The 22,514-nt window shown below is 43.7% G+C and overlaps 1 protein-coding gene across 6 annotated transcripts in view; it reads left to right on the top strand.

Annotated features, from left to right (window-relative positions):
• The first annotated feature begins 539 nt into the window (after window positions 1–539).
• ZMIZ1 (zinc finger MIZ-type containing 1) overlaps window positions 540–22,514 on the top strand; it is a 341,983-nt gene continuing 320,008 nt past the window's right edge. For 5 of the 6 annotated variants that reach the window (XM_058840879.1, XM_058840874.1, XM_058840876.1 and 2 more), the window contains exon 1: window positions 1,179–1,556. The gene's annotated coding sequence lies outside the window, so the exon portion shown is untranslated. Of the gene's footprint in view, window positions 1,066–1,178; window positions 1,557–22,514 lie in introns of those variants that run through there. The other variant, XM_058840875.1, reaches the window with a different exon arrangement.

Raw genomic sequence — 22,514 nt, 5'->3', positions numbered from 1 at the left:
AGCGGGGGCCGCGCCGGGGCAGTGCCCTCGGTGCGCGGCGTAGCCCCGCTGCCGCCGGCCCCGCGCAAAGCAGCGCGTCCCCTCTGGGCGACCGGCGTGGGCAGCGACGGTAGCGCTCCGTTCCGCCTGCACGCAGCTGAAAAAAAAATAAAATAAAAAAAATTAGACAGTCTTCCCCCTTCCCCGAGCGATCCGACATCCCTTTACAGTCCCGATCGTTCTCCTCCCCCAACAGCAAGACGAATGTGACCGGCGAGAAGCTACACAGTGCTGTTTAAATTGCTTATCTTAATTGCATAATCTAACAAGCCCCGTTGGAGCAGGGATGAATATATTAGGCTTATTAACAACTCATCATAAAATATTGATTGTCCTGGAAGTGTTTTATCAAGGGGAAGAGAAGTCGAGGGAGATGTTTTTTAGCAGATTGGTACTCGTCAGACAAGGACGGTTTCTTCTTTTCTCCCTGGAAATCGGGCTGGATTTCCTAAGGCGCACAGGGGAAGAAAAAACAGCACAAAAACACGCCCTATTGTTAGCGCCGGGGGCCGCGCTCCGGGCGGCGGGGGGGGGCCGGCCCCTGACCGCCCCCCCCGCGGCGGGGCCGCCTCCTGGGCCCGCCCCGCCGGGCACCGCCGCCCGCACGGCTTCCCCGGCTGAGCGGGGACCCCCGGGAGAACCCCGCTCCTACCTGGGTGGCGGGAGCTCCGGGCTCTGAAAATAACAGCGGCCCCCGGGGTGGCGGTGGTGGCAATAAATGGAGGGGGGTGGGGGCTAAAGTGCAATAACGGAGCAGCAGGATGTCTCGGCGTTCCCGTGTAATCCCCCTGCCCGCCCGGTAGTTCCTTCCATGCCCGTAAAAATTCGCTCGTGAAGACGACAGAGACGGAGACACCTCATGCTTGAGAGTGTGTTGGGTCCAGGGTGGTTTTCCCCTATTTAATAATACAAAAACACCGAAGGGAGTATACATATTCTCCAGCTTTCAGTTTCCAGAGTGGAAGGGTTTCCGAGTGCTTGGTATTCAGGAAGACTAAAACGAGAATCCCCGCCTTAAAAGACACTGTAAGACAATATTTGTATTTTAACTCGTATCTAAGATTTTTAACTTGGTGTGATTTGGGGGGCGGGGGGGGGTGTTGCGGGGGGAGAGGGGAAGGGAGAGGGCGAAGGGAAGAACATCCCTGTAGGAGGCAGCTCCCTTTCAGATAGGAATCTGGGACAGATTTTGCCAGCAGCCACAAAGCATGGCCCTTTGGTAATAGAATAGCCAATGTAATTTGACACTTCAACTTGCTGTGCTCTCTGCTAGTTGATTCACTTACTCACCCACTAACATTGAGCTCCTTTTCACTGTCTGTGGGCAAGGGGAAAAAAAAGGGGGGGGAAGAAGGAAGAAAAAAGAAAGCAGGGGGAGAAGGAAGAAAGGAGGGGAATAAACAAAATTATATATTTAAAAATACCCGAGTAGAGCTGCAAATCAGTTGGGGAAAGAGGATTTTGCCTGCCTTCTTCCTTATTATTTTGCTGCTGCAAGGCTGCTTTGCAATCCGTAGGTAAGTTTCGCGTCTATTTGCGCTCCCTGCTCGCACCTCCCCGTTCGCGGCCGGGCAGGGGTTGCGTCTCGGCGGAGCAGAAACAATGGAACGGCCACGCTGGGGAAATAGGTGTACAGGGAGGAAAAGAAAAAAAAAAAAAAAAAAAAGAAAACAACAACATATTTATTCTGCAAGGGGAGAAAATGTGTGGAGACTTCTTAAAGGGGCAGACTGTCCCCGCCGAGGGCGCGGGGCGAGGGCGGGCGAGCAGCCGCGGAGCCGGGCCCGGCGGCGGGGAAGCGGCTCTACCCGGGCAATGCCCTTCCCGGGCCGGCCGCGGGGTCGCGGGGGGACCCGGCCCGGGGCGAACTTGGAGCAGCCGCGGCGTGAGGCGGGCGGGCGTCGGAGCCGCCGCAAGCACAAAGGGGGCTGCGGGGACCGGGGCGGCGGCTGCCCCCGGCCGGGGCGAGCGCCGTCGGGGCGGGCTGGAGCCCCGCAGCGGGGCCGGGGCTGCGGCTCGGGGCGTGCGTGCCCGGCCGCCCGTGTGTGCGTGCCCGGCCGCCCGTGCGGGGCTCGGGAGACGCGTGGGGAAGCTTGCGCCTGTTCTTGGGGCTCCGGGAAGCTTGCCTGGGTGTAAATTCCTTGTGTCTGGGTTTTGAGAGCCAGTTGGGACCTGGGCCTCTCTCGCCAGGCAGGAGGAAGGAGCAGCCCCCCTCCCTCCCCCCGTGCATCTGTCCAGGAAGCCGCCGGGCGGAGGGGAGGGGGCGCGGGGGCAGAGGGCCGGGGGTGCCCTGCCCGGCCCGACCCGGCCGGAGCTCGCCCGCCTTTGTGCGAGGGGAGCGGGGGAAGAAGCGCTTCCAGGGGCGGCCGGCGGGGCTGCTCGCGGGGAGAGGGGGAATGGCAGCCAGTTAAAAGACACTTCAGGAATGTAAACATAAAAATAGGAGCCATCCAGCCACGCTCTTGTCCCCCCCCCACCCCCCCGCGGGGCTCGGGATAACATTCTGGGCTGGCGCGGTAGCGGGGAAGGAGTACGGCAGCCTGAGACAGGGGGAGGAAGTTGTTACTATAATCGGGGTTTTAGACTGTAAACTTTGTTTTGCACGTGTAAAGTTTAATTTCGGTGCCGCCTCGGAGGCTGCGATGAGAGACACGGGGCGGCGCCTCGGGGGTGCCCCTTGGAGTGCAGCCCCCGTCACCGTCTGTGCTAAAGGTGGAACCTGCCCGGCCGTGGCTGCGGGACCCCCGCATCGCCGCTTTTGTCTGGGCTTGCCGGGGTCCCGCTCACCAGCCCGGCAGCTGCACGAGTTGGTGCAAATTGAGGCTGTATCGTCAGTTTATCGAGACCGAAGCAAACTTGAGGCATAGCTCTGCTCTGTCTGCTCCGATCGTGCGCCGTGTGTATTTTTGTGCTTCAGTTAATAATCTGCAAACGGCTTAATGGCTCTGTAGAGCCAGAGGAATTGGTTTTCTCCATTTACTTCAGCAGGCCTGAGTGAAGCTGGTGTTCTGACTGCTTTTTTCAATGCATTGACACGAGAGAAGAGGATTTAACTTGGCAGCCTGAACAAATGCTCTATCAAAGGTTTCCTAAGAGACAGTAGGAGTGCTGGGGTGATGAATGACCTGGGGTAGTTTTAGGGTGCTACCTATGCAAGCTTTCTTTTAAATATGAAATGGCCATTTAGGGCTCTGAATAAAACTGTGCGCATCAGAAAGGCGACAGGCTTATAAAATTTAAAAGGGCAAAAGCCCATTAATGCTGTGGCAAAGCTTTGGCTCCCAGCTCTGGTTGAGTAGTTCCAAGTGCCGTGAAGTGCCAAAGCTTTTAAGGAATCTTTAGCAACAGCTTCTCTCTAGCTGTGGAACGGACCTTGGCCTTGCACACTGGAAATTTAATGGTGCAGCCTCTCCTCTCCACGCAGGGGAAAGGAGAGGGCAGCAGGCAGGTATGAGGGCGCTGAGGATAACCTAGGAGTGAACAAAATCAGGAGGGGAGTAAAAAAAAAATAAAGCTGTATGCTGGAATGTGTGGCTAAAACGACTTACTGGTGGGAACCTGTTCAGGTTACAATACTGGGGCTGTAACATCACACTGTGGGTAACTCAAAAATATTACTAGCACCAACAGAGAAGTTTGACAAAGGAACGTAGCAAAGCTAAACATCTTTGGGAAATGAATCCTTCTGACCAACATAGCTGGTCGTGTGTTCAGAGCTCCACTTCCTTCTCTTGGACTGGGGAAAATGTACTATGGCATCAATCTTCTCTTGGCGGGGCCTGGTGCAGGTTTGTGAATGCCAGAAGACTCGCTCTGACCTTTTTCTGTTCCAAGCTGAGGATGTTGAAACACCAGCCATCAAACAAAAGAGACATTGAAAGCAAGATCTGCAATGGAGCACGTGTGACTTTGAGGCTAGCTGAGTGCATTTGGTGGCTGTTTTTTCCTCAGAGTTTGGGGTGGGGAGGAGGAGAAGGAAAAGGTCGCTTATTTTTACAATGAGGCTATGGAAAACATGAGTTGAAATCCCCTGAATATTCCATAGTCAAGTACTTTTTTATCTTTTTAGGTGTTGCCTCAAAGTGCCTTGATTTCTACTCCTTTTACATATATATATATATATGTGTGTATATAATTGCTACATTACAAGAGGAGGATTATTTTTCCCCATGGTTGCAAGGAGGACCAGGAATTTTGCAGAATCCACTGAATTAAAAAAAAAGAAAGAAGCTTTTAAAAAAAAAAAAAAGTCTTTAGGATTATGTTTTAAAACAATGAAGAATTTCCTGGGATTGAATTGACAGATTGTGATTTTTATCTACACAAGATAACACTACCTCGAAAAGTGTCTGATTTCAAGATTATTCTGTAAATTGTAATTTAAATTTCTGAATTTAAGAAGAACACCTTTGAGACCAGTTGATATAGGTATCTAACCTGCCAATTACATTCATGTCAACATGGACAGATGCTTTTATTGTTTGTATTGTTTACAGTTCACAATACCTTAAATAAACGTTGATCATGATTAGAAACAATAATTGAGTCTGTGGCAAAGGATCAATGAAAACTTTGTTTCAGGAAAGAAGTGAGTTGCTGTGCATATGTACAGAGAATGTTTTGTGCTCTCTTGAGATGAAATAAATCTGCAATCTTGGTATGGTGTACAATTCTGTTTTTAGATTATTTTAAGAAACCCACAAAAGATAATGGATCAGTTTTTGCACCATCTGAATGATTTCTCCTGTACAAGGATTGGAAGGGCAAGGCTCTGTAGCACAGTTCCATTCATAACTTTTCTTGGGAGTTGTTTGCCCTTTGCCCCAAATCTCTTCCACATTTATGGGCTCCAAAGGTTTCCTGTTGGGAAAAAAAAAAAAAAAAAAAAGTCGAACCAAACCAGCGCCCCAAACCCTCATGGATGGCATTTACACCACTGATATTATAGTTGGAGACAATGTTGGCTGGTTTTTAGCAACTTGATGTTTGTACTAGCAGCCTGGAAACTTAGTTTCTCTCCTGAAAAGGAAGAAAAATAGATCTAGGAAAGTAAAAAGAGTTGGAATTAATTTTGCCTTTTCCAATGTTGTTGATAGGTTTCAGAACAACAGGGATCCAGCCTTTTTCCAGTCACACAGAAGATAATGTGACTTTGAGAAATGGAGGTAGTGGCTGGCCAGGAACTCGTGGTGCCTGCTGTGCTGCTCTAACAACGTGGGTGATCAAATGCTGCAGGAGGCGTGAGCTTGGGTTGTTACCTGGGAAGCCTGTTTCTCATAAATAAGTAGGACTGCAGTTAATGCCTGTGGTAGCAAATTTGACCACTATGCAATTGGCTAATTTGTTCACTCCTAGTTAGACCAATTTTTGTGAAATCCTATCCTGTGTTACAGCAAAGCGGCGAGAATATTGCCGAAGAGTTTATGTTGGATTTTGCTTGTTCCTGTCAACTGCCTGTTGTGGGGCAAGCAATGCAAGCCCTCTTTATCCATTTAGGTGTGCTTTAATGCAAAACACAGGTAAACAACCCATCAATATAGAACCACCACAGATAGACCTCCTGCTCAGATATTGTATGTTTTCCTTACACTCAATTCACATCTTCACTCCTAGTGTATGTAAGCCTTCCTGCTGATGACAAGTTGAGTGGTCAGTGGTATTTGAAATAATTTCTGGTTTAAAATAGTGTCTTTGGCTTAAAAGCTTGTTTTGCTGTATTGATTTCCTCCTCCCCCTTTCTTACTATAAAGCAGAAAATTCTTATGTAGCAGTTTTCAATTCTTTACTTCCATTGGGTTTCACGTGATCATTAGCATTGAGCTTGGCTAATGTTAGAATATTTTAAAGAGAATATAGGCTGCTAGGGAAACGTCCAGGCAATGAGTTGTAATGGATCTCCACAGCTAGACTGTTGGAGGCAGTAGTGTATTATGAGAGTAGGAGATGGCCTTACACTTGTTACATGTTATTTTTGGTTCTAATAGTTTAAGATACACTGAAGTCTACATTGCCTGCAAAGATGAAGTTTCCTGGCTTCAGTAAAGTGCCTCTGCCCTTCCCTTTATGGAGCATGGCAGATTTCTATGGGTATTAGGTATCCAGTAAAAAAACACAAAGTTGTTCTTAGACAGACAAAATCACTTTCAACCTGATTTCTCCTGTAAGTGTCAATAGAAATTAAGTTACTCCACAGGGAATGACTCATTCTTTAAAAGAGCTTGCCCTTCTCTAGGCTCACATTGGTGATCACACTCATTCTGGAATACCTATAGTTTCCTCCAGTTGCTTATACATTTTAGTTCTGTAGTAGAGGACTGAGAAAGCAATTTTTACTGCTGTAGTGAATGGTGTAACATCCAAGAAATCCTTTCCAGCTGGTGATGGTTGATGCATTTTTAAATAAGGTTTAGGATCTAGTGAAATATCTAAGCTTGAAAAGGGATTTCTGTCCTTTACATGGATAATTCTATAGATGAAGCTGGTTTGTATTTTGTCTAGTGTACTAATATTGGGGTAGTTACATACAACCTATCACAGTAACATTCTATTAACATAAATGTGGGAAGCATATCCCCTGGCTGGTAATCCAGGGTTTGTTTTGATTCTGCAGACCAGCTCTGACTTGATTCCCAAAGTGAAGCTGGAAGGCTCCTGGCTCAATAGCAGGCAGGGGGAGGGAGGAAAAGAAATTGCTCAAAACCAATTGATATGCACAATGCTACAAACCTGTGCAAATTTCATAGAAGTGTGAGTTTGTATTACCTCTACTGTTCACTGCTAGTCTGTATAAGAGGTTTCTTATTAATTTTTTGTTTGCTTGTTTTTCCTGTCTTATGTCAGTGGATGGTGGAGACCTGATTTGTAACTCAGGTCCTCCTTGCTAAGACGTCCTCCTTCAGTGCTGTGAAACCTACCCATGCAATTGTCCAGCTGCCTGATCCGTAGCCAGTTCTTATCCCTGCCATCCGTAGGCAGCCTACTCTCCCTGTATATGTCAGGGAGTTTCAGTTATATGTCAGTTTTTTGGTAGTCAGTATTGTCTGTGGGCACAGAGGGACTGTGGTTGCTGTAAGTCTTTTTTATTTCCAGGGAAAAGCAGCACTGTTGTGGGCCTGACTTCAGAAAGGGGAACAACTCTTAACATATAGATAACACATATGTGTTGTCAAAGATAGCATGAGAATGAAAGCCACAGAAGTAATGCATCATATGGGATGATGCAGGATAATGTCATGCAAAACCAATACGGAGATTGTTTGTTGTCTTTATTTGGTTTTCTTCAAATCTTACTGGTTCTTGTGTTCTCAGTTCTTTGCCTGGTAACTGATAAACTCTTCTGGTAATTTAGTTTAATACTCAGCTTGGTCCAGAAAGCATTAACTAGAGAATACTGACTGCTTGATCTAATGCACAATTGTGGGGAACCTGCCTCATTCAAATGGCAGCTCTTTGTGCTGTGAAATACCTTTGTCATCTTTGCTGATTAGGTAAAAACATGTTTGAAGAGTAAGAGAAAAAAGCAATACCTTGACAACAAGTTTGTGTTGTCTTTTGGATTCACGTAGTTTTTCATTCCTTTGAGACTTCAGGGCTCTGATGACTGACTGGCTGGCACAGTGAACGGTATCTGTCTTAGAGATTTCTAGATAGTCTCATAAGTAATCAGAAAGCATTATTTATTGGGACTGCGGTGACACAGATATATGACAGAATAGTAGGGGCTTCAATTGGCCATTTAGTAGCAAAAACAGTTCCCTTGATGTGTATCTGCTTGTTTCTTGGCTACATTCCTGATTCCCTCTGAGAACAGTGGAGTCTTTTAGGCTGCTCTGAAATACACACCTCTGTATCTCCATCAGTAAATTCTGCAGTGCAGGTTTCTCTTCTTGTGTTTTTGAACACCCATTCTGAAAACAGATGAGCTGATCTAATACTGGTTTATTGTATAAATAAAGGCATCATGGGATGAGGGAGAAGTGCAGGACAGTGCTGAGGCTGACACTGTGGGGCAGTTGGTGCTTGAGAAGGTTTGAAAGGGGACTTCTCTGAAAATTGTCTGGTCTCACACTGACAAAGGGGGTTTTGGAGTCTACTTCACCAAAACCAGAAGTCATTGTAAACTTGTAAGGTGTTTTTATGATGTTGATTTTGTGTGAAATTCAGACCCTTCCCCTGTGCTCTTCTCTTGGATGTGACTGTTGTCCAACAGCCACCTGCTAGATGGGCATTCTCCAGCTCAAAGGTTACCATCTGCTCTTGGTTATTTTAGAGGTGTGAGTGTGATGTGTGAGGGGAAGAACCCACCACAAGAGAGTTGAATGATAGGGAGGAGATGCTTGAGCCCTCAGTTGCAAGACCTCAACCTTTCCAGCTACAGCCACTTTCTTGAGGAAATGAGAGAAATTCATCAACTGCTGTCCTGCTGTCTGTGCCCAGTCTGAACAGCACTTCTGTTTGTGCAGCCTGAAGGTGGGATGCCCCCACAGATAATGTGAAATTAAGAAATAACTTGCATATCATTGGTTTCACGTAAGCCTTTGCTTTCATTAGTATTGCACATCTCTAAAATCTTGGCTATTGTAAATGACAAAAAGAAGCCTTATAAACATGAAAATTTTCTTAAAGAATGCTTAAAATACATTGCAAATACAAGTTCCTGCAGCTAAACTATTTTGACAATAAGCACTTTTACACTTCAGTTTTAAAACTGTTATATATTTTTAGATGAATGGAAGAGCGATTTGATTATCTCCCCCTGTCCTCCCAAACTACTTCAAATCTACCTCCCCCTAAAAAAAAGGGGCAAGAAAATGCTTTAAAAAGCAGTTTTAGAGACTTCACTGACACTGAATTATTGGAAAAGCAGCCTGTTTATACATCTGCCCATAGATGAAAGAGAGAAGAGTTTATTATCCCACAGGTTTGCAGGGGAAAAGAGGAATGATATGGTTGTCAGGCAGTCTACTCAGTCTCTTAGTGTCCTTCTTGTAAATTCTGTGTTTGTTTAATGCTTATAACTCTTTTCCCAGCAGTGGGATCAGAGAAGTTGACTTCTTCACAGCTGTTATACAGCTTAGGCTTAGGTCTCTCTTACAGCAAACCAAGGCTTTCCCCAGCCCTTTGCAAGCAAAACTTCTCTTTTCCGCTTAGCACAGGTTGATGCACTTTACATTGAATTAAGCTTTTTTTTTTTTTTTAAACTGGAATTCTTGTTCTAGAGGATGTCAGGCCAGTGAACTGTCATCCTGTACATGCTTTTGTGATCCTGACTATCTGCATGCTCAGTTCACTGTCCTTTAGGTGTTTTACAAAACCACAAAACCTTACCTTTCTGTTTCACAGATGCTGAGTTGCAGTAGGCACTTATGCGCAGATGTGGATGGTAGTTCTGTGACTGAAAAGGTGAATTCAATGTGTGTTGTGCAGTCAAGTTTCTCTACAAACTAGTGTTCAAATTAATCCCATTCACAAGTCCCTTTTTGATTCTGAGATATCCACTCTGATATGTCTCACCTGGTGACTTAAAGCAGCTGTCAGTCCTGCTTGTAGATGTTTGTTTCAGGAACTGTACTTAGGTCTTTGTTTGTTCTCTCAAGTGTGACATTTCTCCAAAAATCTACATCACTGTTTTAAAAGGTATTGGGTTGCAGTCCAGCTGGAGTTAGATACCATTAGAGATGGGAGCCTACTAGCTTTCCAAATGAATGCGTAGCTTTGGCTTTTGGCACTGTAATACTCTGACATCTCTCACATTAAAATTATAACAGTATTATGTAAGGAGAAGTTATTTTGGGTCACTAGAAGAGCCCTTTCAGACTTCGTTAAATCAGCCTTGCAAGTTAAAACGCTTGGGCTCCCATCTTCTTCCTGCAGCTTTTTAGCAATGTAAGAGTGTGGGTGCTGTGTCCTTTCTCAGTCATTTGCCCTCTGCTTTGCTTGGGCTGCATCGCTGGCTCTGAACCTGCTTCTGCCACAGCAGTTCATGTGGTCGTGGGGAGCTCTTGCAGAGGAAGGGCTTACTCAGCACTGCTCAGCACTGGCTTTCACTTCCCAATCTGCTTTGAGGTGGGACTGGAAGGAAGGAAAAAACGGGGGGCTCTGTGATCCTGCTTCTCTGGGCTCTGTGGCAGCAGATGGACAGGAGTTGTGTGGGAAGCGGGATACCCAGGAGGGCTTCAAAGTCCACTAAACAAAGTCTCACCTCTGCACCAGGCACTTGTTCATGTGTAACTCAGGAGGCACTGTTGCATTTGGCCTTGTTATTCTTTAGCAAAGGACAAGTGAAACACCAGCTGTTGGGGACCACCGAGAGATGGGAGTACAGAATTAATCCAGGGGAACCTTTGCAATGTTTGTTGATAACAAAAACCTGGCGTTTAGCAAAGGCACAGTTTAAATATGAAAGATGCTGTACTTGGACTTGTGTGAGCATTATAAATGCTTCCTTTGGAGACCAGTCCTTGCATTCCGAGTGATCCTTGGGTATGAATTACACAAAAAGGGATGGCTATTCAGAGATGGTTTATACTTCAGAAGGAATCAGCAACAGGACAGAAGACAAATATTTTATAACATCCACATGAAATTGCTGTGTCCTCGAAGTGTGTGCGGCAGGGAGAGCGGAGCTGCTGGATTCCGCTGCCGGTGGCACTGGCTGAGCTGTGCAGGTTGGGAGAGTGGAAAGGCCCCTGGGGCACAGACCAGATGGTGCTCGGTGCTGCACAGGCTTGGGTGAAGCACTGGTTCTTTCTGCAAAGGGCAGTGCTGCGGATAGTTAGCGCTTCACAGCTTTCCTGATTAAAATGGGTTCTGAAAATATTTGCAATCTTTTTTATTCTACCTGTATTCATGGCAGATTGTTCTTTTGTAAAGGAACCAATTGAAAAGCACCTGAGGTGTAGGGTCTGCAGGGAAGGACAAGGTTGAGGTAGTGGCAGTGGCTGCTAGTGGAAGGTTCAGAGTGGAGCTTTGAGGAACTGGCTGGGGGGAAGCAAATGAGTGCCTTAAATTCAGGATTGTTCTGCTTGTCTTATCTCTAAGCAAGGTTGTTTTATCCCCAAATAAATAGAAAAAATACTGAAAATTTATGATTCTTCTGTTGGTGCTTCTTTTGTTAACTAATCGGTACTTGGAACATCTATTTTTAAGACTTTGGCGTGTTTCCTCTTAGCTACCCTAGAGCATAGCTGCTCCCACAGAGCGGTGGTTGGTATGCTGCATTTAAGGCAGTGTTTTGTAACCTTTGGATATCTGCCTTTAACTCTCTGATAGTCTGTGATGGGTCCTGGTGAGCACCACTGAGTGCCACTGGAGTGCTTCACCCAAGACAGCTCGGTGTCTGTGCGCCCAGAGCTGGGAGCACCAGGCATATGCAGGTAAACACATTAACGAGCTGAAACGAGGATAAAGTCGATGCTGGTCAGGCTGCTATTGTGTGGTGCCCAGGCTGTGCCATGGTGACTAAGACGCTGTGATAGTTTCCTTATTGGCCACCATCTGTCTGCTCCTGGCTGGAGCTTCTTGGCTGGCACTCTGCCTTCGGAGAGGGCCCAGCGCTGCCGCGGCGCAGCACCCAGTGCAGGGAGCCTGGGCCAGGCAAGGAGGGAACGATGGATGGCCCAGCAGGTTTCTGCTCATGGGCGTGTGATACACTTGTTCAGTCACTTCCAGAAAAAAACCCCCAAACTCCTGAGACAGCATTTTCAGTGTATTCTTCAAGGTTTTGCATCTTAAATGCATGTATATTCAATGCATCAACTTTTTTGCAACACCTTTGGTGGAAGAAAATCTGGTACCAATGCCTAACTTTATAATATTAGTGTTTTGAAAATTTCAATGAAACTTCACGTTTCTAGCAGTTTTATAGTGTTATAGAATTTGAAATTCAGATTTAAAAATTTGAATTTGGTCACCCAAAAAGAAGCAACATTTCAGTGTGGAGTCTCACTCCTTTTTCTGAAATTGCAGCTATGAGCCTCAATATCTCTTTCTCGATAAAGAGAAATGTAAACCAAAAATGCTTAAAATGTTGCCAGCATCTTGTTCTAGCAATATCCCAGTATATTAAAGTGTAAAATAAAAAAATAGTACATATCTCCTGCCATATGAAAAATAAAAATATATTTTAAAGTATGTATTTGCTCTAGTCATGCTCCTCCTCAGTTTTCATGAATTTATAACTTATTTTTCTGAAGAAACTGGCAGCCAACATTATTTGAAAAACTGTTTAGACAGGAAACAAAATACTGGGGAGTCAAGCTCCCATTTTACCTGTTGCACCCAATTTAGGAATATTTTGTAGTAAATGAAAGGTGAATACATATACGCCGACCTCTCTTTGTTTGCTTTCATTGTTTAAATTAAACCTCGCAAAAAAGAACACTGAAGAGGCAAGGATTCTTTGGCAGTTGATCTATTTGTGTTTTTAATGTAGAATATTTTTAGCCTGAGATGCAAAAATATGTACTTTTGTATTGAAAGAGACTGTTGTTTCCTTTTATTTTAAAACCCTGGATGAGAAACAAGATGTCAGACCCATTATAATGCAGCCCAGTAATTAACATATGTTGTTCTGCCTCTGCCAAGGATTTCTTATGAGTAATGCAAGTTGCACAAGTAGAGGAGTCAGGTGGTTTGTCAGTGAAGAATCATATACATGCTTGAGTGATCAGATCCTAGAGACATCATCTGAGGGTAGAATGTGTATCTGTGTTTGAATCTAAGAACAATTATAGTTTAAATGACCTCTCAGCTGCCCTAAGTTTAAAAATGTAGGTAAGGTCAGCTTTTTCATGGTGGATTTTTTTTTCCCTAATGAGGCATATATGACCAATTCTGATCTGTTTTCCTAATCAATGCTATGGGAAACAAATGGTATATTGTGGTTTTAAATAACTAAAAGATTCCTGAACTCTGAAATGTGCTACAGTTAGTGTTCTTTCTACAAGGAGATTCTATTCCCTAACCTGAAGCGAGTCTTATGCACACCAGCTCATAGTTTAATGTGGGCTCACAATTAGTGAGTGCATCTTCTGCACAACTCTCTCAGTGTGACCCATCATCTTGGCTGAAGGGATTGGAACATGGGGATGTAATAAGACCTATCAATATCTGCATATATTGCAAGTATTAACAGCTTAAAAACAGCAGAGCTTCTTTGGTAGTTTATCACCATAATGTAAAACTATCATTTTTTTCTACCTAGAGTTGTGCTTAATTTGTAGTTTATATTTTGACACTATCTGTTCAGCTATAAATCAAGCTTGACTGTGACAGTGATGGCCTTCAGGCTACCTTTTGGTTGTAAATTCAATTGCTTTTGCCTTGAGTGCCATTTTCAAGCTATGCAGTGTGGGTAGTCTTGAATAAAAAAACTTTCAATACAGGAAGTGAGTTTTAGTGCTTGGACTAATGATTAGACTAATTTAAGATTGCCAGTCTTAAAATAGTCAGCCATTAGAATCCAGGCAAATCAAATATTTTTAAATAAAAATAAACTCGAATTCTTTTGCAAAAGTAGCCTTTAGTACCCTGTTTAGAGTTCATATTTTCAGGTTTTGTCTTGGCTCACAAGCACTAGAAACTCATTCAATGGACAGAGATGCTGTTATAATTGGTTCACTGAAGGAGTTGGAGCTTTAGAGTACACATGAAAGTACTATTAGGCTTAGCTCCAGGACTTGTTTCTCGCTTTCTGTTGCATTTTCATGCCATGTTAGGTCGTGGTAGGTCCAATTCACCCACGGAGGGTGTTTGCCACCCTTTCTCAGAGCAGGATCTTAATAACGCGGCTTGCCCTTTTTTTCAAATCATTGAGCAACTTGTGGCTTCCAAAAAAGTTAAGGACTGCAGTGGGTCAGAACTTCTCATTTGCAAAATTTTAATGTCTAGAAAACACAGATCTTTAAAAGAGAAATTTTTGTATGTAAATTTTTTTCCCCTTCCACTGTCGTTATTCTAAACTGGGCAGATTCAGCTGCTTTTGAGGAGATGCTGGAAAACCCGACTAATTTAAGGGGGAAATAACTGGCTGAGAAAAATATGTCGTGAAAAAGATGTAGCTGCATTTAGTGCCATAGCAACATTTTGGCCACAGAAAGTGAAATTGCTGAACTTGTGTTAATATTTATTGTGCATTCAAATACCTGTCGGAAGGCTTTGTGATCTATGGATACTATTTTTATCTTCATTTACAAATCAGCAGGTGTTCACAGGCCTGTTGGACATCCATCCTTTTGAGGCATTTATGAGTAAACGTTTCTGGCTGTCATAATTTTGGTTGGTCAAGTTCACGTTAATTGCTGCACTCTGTGCAGTTGTTCTAACGTTTAAATACTGCCTGTGAGTAGGTTTGATTAAAATTACGTCTCTAGGTGCACACTAAATACCTTTGATACCTCACCTACAAACAACTGTAGAATTGTTGGTGAGAATGACAGCTGCAGGCAATAAACGAGGACAGTAATAGAAGTCTCAGTGCTGGAGAGAGCATCATAAATCATGAGGTGAGAGCAGCATGTGTGCTGACAAATCGGTGAGCAGCTGCAAACAGCATTTTCCAGGTAAGAATTATTGCACTCGCTCCTGATAACTTCTCAGAAACCACCTCTTCCTTGTATGTGGGCGACTTTGCCCCTGCACAGGTACTCACAGCAGTGTAAGCTGTTGAGCTCTAGTATTTTGCCTGGGAATGGTGTTTTGTGTGGTGTAAGCTACATATTGTACATTGGACCTTGGTTTTCATCCAAGGTGTATTGAAGTGTGAGTTTTCCCTTTCAGAGAGGAAAATCCCCACGCTTATTGCAGCAGATGAGTTATTTGATTTAGTTTCCTCAGAGACTTTGGAGAAGTGTTCTTGACAGGTGGAGAGAAGGAGATGTATTTGGCTGGTTTTAACAAGCTTGCTTTGTTAGCCCTTGCTGGGTGGAGTTTGGAGGAGGTATATATGCCTCTTCAAAAAATAAATGAAAAAAAATACTGGAATGATGCTGTTTAAGTAAGGGAGGTGATAATCCCATCACATAGGAAGCAGTCTTGCTCCTCTACTATAAGAATATGAAAAGTATTTTAATGAAATAATGATGGGAAACAGATGGCAAAGAGCTAGCAACTGAAATGTTTTTTGAACACTAGAAAATAAGTGTCAAACACATGTCCTGTAATGTAATTATTGCTAAAAAGCATAACATGTCAGAATATGTTTTAAAATGTTCAAATATTTTTTTATTCGTAATTCAACCTTAATCTCTTGGGTTTTAGTTAATAGACTTTAATATTGATAAATTAATGGCTTAGAAGTTTTGATGACCAGAAGTTTCTGCCACTTTGCTTAGACAAGTGGATGTGACACCAATGCCCTGCTCCAGAAAGGTACTGGATTACTTACTTATTACTGTGCAGTCTTGCAAGACTACCCTTTTGAGTTCATATGCCCTGTGTTGTCCACGGTGGGAGAAGTTGCCAACGCACACGGGCATGTTGGGACTGCAGTGTGGGCAGGGCAGCCCCAGCTGTGGGTGCTGGCTGTCTGGCTCAGGAGTGAGGCTCCCTGGCTCTGGGCCCTGGGGAGCACAGCTCCAGAGTGCAGCACATTGCTGAATACCAGGAGCCCCAAGAAGCGCAGCCCCCAGCGCTGCTGCAGGTGTGACCGCAGTGCCTGGCAGTATGTCCTGTCCTCTCTGTGACTGTGCTATTTGAGTATCTGCAAGGAGTTCTTACAGTTTTGCTGCTCTGTGCTTATGGTTAGAATGTAGCTGTCTTTCTGTTGTACTAGAAGCTGTTTACATAAATCAAACAAATAAAGTGTCCATTAGAAATGGTCCTTTGAATAGAACCATTTAAATATGAGATAATTGTGTCCCAATTTGCATCCCACCCCTTCCCCCCTGCTGGGCAGCAAGATTTGATGACTGGATTGAGAGAACACTTTTGCGGTTTTGGAATGTTTTTATTGTGGCTGGTTTTGTTGTTTGTTTGTTTTCTTGTTAAGGTTCATTTTCAGCTGCCTTAGTTAGGACTGATTCCACTGTCCATGACTGCCTGGTTTCCACATCAGTGGAAGGATGGTTAGGAGCACCCCAGCTAAGCAGATGGAGGGCCAGGACCTCCCTTTGAGCTCAGCTCAACAGGCTTCAGGCTGTGACACTTTTCTCAGTGTCCAAGCACCTTGCAGTTCCCCCAAAAAACAAAGAATATTTTCATACACCTCAGAACAGTGCAACAACCTGGTTTTCTAGAAACACTTTTTTCTTCAACAGAATATTCTTCTGACATTGACGAATGTACAAGAGAAGCTATTTTTCTGAGTATTTATATTTATGTAACATAGCCAATGTCTTTGGACACCTTCATGTGCATTTTTTTTTCCTCTACGTCCCATTGAACTGAATACCTTTTACCAGCCTTAAGTGATTTAATACTGAGTTTGCTGAAGGGTATCATTCTTTGGCTGGTGGGATGGTGACTTTTGGAAAATAAGATGGAGACTTTTGGAAAGTGTGCAAGCTTTGGTGCTAGCAACACTGGGCTTTGAGTGTGGTATCCCTGGCAGGACCACATCCCTTCCCTTTCCCCCATCCTCTGTGGCAGCAGGAATAACAGGGGAAGTTGTGTAGCTGTGTGCTGGGTCCCATCTGTGCCTCTCCTCGCTGTCTCTTAAAGCGATAGATAAATGGTGTCCCGGAGGTGGTGCTGATTGTGTGCCACTAACACAGGGCTGATGGGCATCAGGGAAGGTAGGGTGGCATGGAAACAAGGGCCCATCACTGCATCGTGGTGGGCGCCTTGTATATGGGTCAGCATCTTTTATGGCTTTCTTCATTCACTTCTCCTGGACAGGAATAAATGATGCCATTAATGCTGAGGGGAGCTGTACCATGATGCCCAGTGTGGACATGCTGCTCTGGGAGAAAGGTGGACAATCCCTCTTTCCATCCTGTGGTTTTGTGCTGTCAGGACTACTTAAGCCTCTTGGTTCCCAATTCCCATCCTTATGCTGTGTTAGCATAAATGTTTGTGCAGGTGCACAGTGAATCAGACTGCTGAACTGACGAGGATGAAAACAAAAATACCCTTTTGTGTTTCTTATACATTTTTTCCCCAGTCTGTTTCCCTGCATGCCTGCACCAATCACATGGGCAGCACACGGACAGCAGCAGAGGATTTGGAAGCAGAGCTCTGTGGCCGGCATGGAGGGAGGAAAGATTGCTTTAACTGGCCCTCCTGCCGAGGAAAATAAGACAGATCCACAGCCTCACAATTAGCAGAAAATAATAAACCCAGCTTGTAAATAGATTGGATCAAGTGATTAAAACCACAATATTTTGATTTGCATAAACTTGTTTTCCTATTAGTACAAGAGCATCTGTTGCTGGGGGCAGGTAGATTCTCACTAAATGAAAACCTAAATTGCACATAACCTTCCCTACATTGGGCACTGCTTGTCATCTGTTAGAGCAGGCTCTGTAACTAGTCAGGAGTCCTGAAACCCTGAATATGGGGGAAGACCCAAATAAAGGGAACTTAGTTCTGCAGGACCATGCCCATGTAGGTTCCTGCCTAAAGCCCTTCATCCATTTTATGATCTTGGGTGGCTGGAGGCCTCTGGCATCTCCAGCTACATGCCCTGGAGAAGTGAAAAGATGCTGGAAGGGCTCAGTCTCCAGCTGGTTTGTGGCTGAGAGCACTGAGGAAGAATGATGGGGCCAGGCCTACCCATGGCACAGAGCAGTCCCCCTCAAGCCTTGTTCCTTTCCGTGCTGCCTGGTGTTGTCCTGGGGATGGGATGGGTTGTTTGGGATTGCTGGAGAACCTGAGCCTTTTAAAACTCCCTTGTATGGCATGTGAGATAGGAGGTAGTGTGTGAACTGCCAATGAAACCAGCTGTGCTACATCCTGCTGGTTAGTTCTTCCATTTTGGACCTACCCCCAGCTCTGAGGCTTCTGTTTTGCAGAGGGTGACTGCTTTCTGCGGAATAAAAGCCCTAATGCAGATCTTAGGAGACCTTTTTTTATTTTTCTTTCTCCTTTGAACAACCTGTTTCATCTGAAATGGATTATTTCCTTTTCTGTCAAACCAGGTCATGGGAACTTTACACTGTGCAGTCAGGGAGGAGCTATCATGGACCTTGAAGCCCATCCTCCCCTGTGGTTGGTGTGGCTATAGGATTCTTCTATCACACTTACCCCTGGCAGAAAAGGTGGCTGTGTATTGTCACAAAGTGTGCAGTAAGATCAAAAGCTAAAACCTGGAAGGGAGAGCCAAGCTCCAGTTTGTAGCCCTAAAGTATTCCTGCTAGCATCTGCTCTTCCCACCCTTCCTGGAGGGAGCCAGTAGCTGGTGGGCGACCTCCTGTTGGTGCCTGCATGGGGCAGGCGGTCCAGCGCAGGCGGCTCCTTTCCGGGAGCCGTGGCCTCCACCGAGGCCAGCTGGCAGCAGCGCCTGGCTCTGTGCCTCTCCTGCTCCCTGCTCAATTTTTGCAGCTTTAGAGCCTCGTTTGGGGGCTGAAGTGCTGCAGAATAAGCTGTACTAAAAGGGTGCCTTCTGCATGGTGTGCAGTCCTGCTGCGGTGGGAGCCCTGATTGGTGGCTGGGGCTCTTGGGCACCATGATAATAAAAAATAACCCTTATTATTAAACTAAGCATGTTGTATAAATGCTGGTTGTGATTTTAAATTATTTTTTGTTATGTTTCCTAAAGACCATGGCACGCTGAGTTTCTTTGATCTATATTTTTGGAGGTGTTCTGTTACTCGGAGCGCGGGGGCTGGAGCTCTCGGATCAGACCGCAAGTGGCCGTATCCCCTCGGGAGCGTGGAATAAGTCGCTCGGGCTGGCCTGTGGGTGTAGATGCGTTACATCTGTGGGGTGCCTCATGCTCCTATGGAATTAACTGTTCTCTCTGTTTATTTTGCATGGGTTAGTTATTAAGGGATGTTATCACTCTTCATGCTTTACACAAATGAAGTGCCAGAGCTGCCGTTGAACTGAAATGCATAAACCAGTCATCTTCTGACATTGGAGAAAATTTCCTGGAATAAAAAAGCAAGTCAGAACCTTAAACTGGCCAGTATTTGTGTGCATTTTCCTGTGGGCACTCTAAGCCATCTCAGTGAAGTATTCCACTGGACCATTCATAATATCTGAAGTTAGCAAGTACATACATACACAGGTGATCTTGGTCTAGACTTTGTCCTGATGTTGTGAACAGATTTTGAGAAGATTGCTGTCTGGGGTCCCACACAGCATAAAGATTTTGATGAAGAAATTCATGTTCAAACTGGAATAGAGCTGACAGCTTCATACACAGATTTTTTTGCATCAACCTTTATAGTAAAATTGATTTTAATAGCTCAATTAAATTTTTTAATTTTTTGAAATCAAACTTATTCTCAGACTTCAGGAAAAAAATAAGATGACTTATGGTTGAAAACAGAAATTGTCAATACCTTCATGTCTCACATTAATTTTTCTTTCCAAATTTTGTTTTTATTAAAAATAGAATTCTTGAAAAATGCTGATTTTTCTTAAGGCAACTGATAAAGTAAAATGCTGGAAACAGGTCCATTCAGAAATGCATGCCATTTCTGAAAATGTCATATTTTCAAATAACATGAAGTGAGACTTCCAAACATCTCCAAATTCATTGAAATTTTTCAAGTTTATAGAGTATTTCTAGAAATCAAGGGCACAGTTTCATTTTTGCAGGGGTTTTGTTTTTTCTTTTTGTGATTGGTTCTTTTAATTATATTCCAAACAAATTACCATACTGAAATCTTTCTGTGTGTCAAGATATCAAGAATAACGTAGTGTAAGCCTCTTCCATTAATATTCATTGTGATATTTCATAACTGTATCTGTTCAGCAGCACTGATTGAATTTGAGAGAAATTGCATTGTTTAAAGTCCTTTTCATTAATATATTAAACTCTCATAGCATATTATTGAAATCAGTTTGTACACAGACATTTGATTTTGCATCTCTAGCCTTACCCAAGTTAAGAGACTGCTTGCATCCATTAATGTCATGTTAGGGAAATTTGCACTCAAATTTGATGGGATGCTGTGTTCTGGTAAGAGCTGCACAGGTTTCAGAAATTATTGGTGAGACTTAAGTGCATTGCAAATTAATAAAAAGTAAAAGAAGATATTATTTATACTGAAGTTCAAAATAAACACTGGATTTTCTTTTAAAGAGAAAATTATTTGTGAGGTTTTGACTATTAATGAACCACTCTGCCAGGCTTAGTAGTTTTAAAGAAGAAATGCATGTGCCTAAAGCATTTAAATTTTTTTCTGTCCTATTTCACTATCAAAGACTCTACACAAACAGAGGAAACAGGCAGATGAGGTGGTCTTTGGAAGGAAATAATTAAAAGTAGTGAAGCCTACGTGCTATCAAACATATAAACAAACCTTGTTCATATTAACTACTTTCTGGTTTTATATGTTTCTTATGACTGATCCCAAAAAAGGAGGAGGCAAGCATGCTGTTTAAACCTTGTTGCAATACTGGAAATGAAGCTGCATGCAGCAATTTTTTTCTTTTTTCTTTTTTTTTTTTTTTTTTTTTTCTTTTTCCCATCTGTATGCTATGAGTTCAAGGGGAAGGTGAAGAGCAGGCTGAGCCCTGCTTCCTGGAAACAAAGAAGGGAGTGCTGCTGCTTATACTCATAGAACTTCTTTTGTATCTTTCCAAATTTTAATCATTGTGAATAAAACCTGGATTAAACTAGTAAAAGTTTTAGGGTTTTGTTTTGATTTATTTTTTTTTTTAATCCTGAAGCTTTTTAAATGCCCCTGGCTGTAGAGGTCACAGGCTTACACACCACTGAGGGCACATGAGCTGCCTCATTACTAATTCCCATGTGAGTAACTGCAATATAAGTTCTTGCAGGAAGAGAGCAAAATGGGTTTACAGCATCCCTTTAATACCTGCTCAAATTAATCTGCATGAGGTTTCAGAATACGTACAGTTGAATATTCAAGTTTCAGTCTAGCTCTTTGACAGTGTTTTTGCAGAATGCTAACCACTTAAAAGCAGCTTGGGGTTTTAGGTTTTGGATATCCCCATTGTTCCTCCTCTGTTAGCAAGCCAGGCAACACAGGAGAGGGATAATGCATGACGTTGAGAAAGCAGATCGCTTCTTTGACCCCAGCCACTCAAGAACCAGGTGATGTACTGAGCACAGGGGAGGGAAATCAAAGTCACCATCCTGTAAATATTTATATACATAGTTAAGCTTAGACATAAAAAATGTTTTTTTAAACTTTTTTAACTCCTTGCACATAAAGTTAAGAATGTATGTAAATATTTGTAGTCTGGAACCTATTTCAGGTTTTTAAAATATTTAAAGTCCTTTCAAAAATACTTCTTTTTTTTTCTTTTTCTTTTCTTTTTTTTTTTTTTTTATAATACTGCAAGGCCTTATGCTGCAGTATTAAAAATGCATTCAGAGATTGCAAACCCAGCCGCATGGGTAACTCCTTCCAGCAGCAGCAGGCAAGGTAACAGTTCACCCACCTGTGAGATGCTTTTGTCTATATGTTGAGGCTCTCTCTGGCAAGAGTTAAGTGCTAAGTTAGAGGGCAGGAGGCTTGGCTTGGGGTCAGTGAACTCCAGGCTGTGGTTGTCTGATTCAGCTAATTCTTCCCCTCCAAACTTCTAAATTTCGAAAAGATTGCTTAGACTTCGAGTGCCTGGGTGTCCCAGTAATAAAACAGGGCGTACTGGTTTTGCATTAATTTATTTGTGTTGAAGAGGAAAAAGCACACGGGCTTAATTATGCAATCTTCCATCGCTTGCATGGACTTACCTAGTTGGTGTGCAGAAGCTACTTTTACAGTGTTATGGTAAGATAAATAGTTTGCAAGATTCCTGGTAGTACAGAAGTACAGCTACCTGGAACTGGGAGGAATTGCATTTTCATTGGCTTTCAAAATCTTAGCATGTATCAGTCTTTGTCTTGAGAGCTGTGTTTTTTACTTATTTTATTAGCTCCTGGTGTGAAGGAAGTGATGTTATCCTAGCAATCTCCCTGTCTTCATTTGGCCTTCAGCGTTGTTCTCTGTGTGTGTGTGTATACGTATATATTTTCTTAGTAGTCAGCGACTGAAAACATGTGCAAGCCAGCCATGTGCTGATGTTGCACTGACTCCAGCTCTCACCCACCCGCCCACTTTCCTTCCTTCCTTCCTTGGAGAGCTGGCAAACAAATTACAGCCTCAACGTGTGTGCTGCTCAGGCAACGGCCCGCTGGGGAAATGCATGGGGGAGAACATTTGGATGCCAGATCAGTGTCTCATTAGGCATTTCTTAGTGTATTTTACAAGTCTGCAGACAAACAGTAGTTAAGACTCAGATGGAGAAAAATTTATATGCTCCCTGTAGGAAAGGGGGGAGGCTAGGGAGTCTGCTGGGGATTGCAGGGCAGTTGCTGCTGCACCCAGGCAAGTCTCACATGGCCATGCAAAGATTCA

The sequence above is a fragment of the Poecile atricapillus genome, chromosome 6 (assembly GCF_030490865.1).
Source record: "Poecile atricapillus isolate bPoeAtr1 chromosome 6, bPoeAtr1.hap1, whole genome shotgun sequence".
Classification (NCBI taxonomy): Eukaryota; Metazoa; Chordata; class Aves; order Passeriformes; family Paridae; genus Poecile; species Poecile atricapillus.
This window is presented reverse-complemented; position numbering and strand designations above follow the sequence as displayed.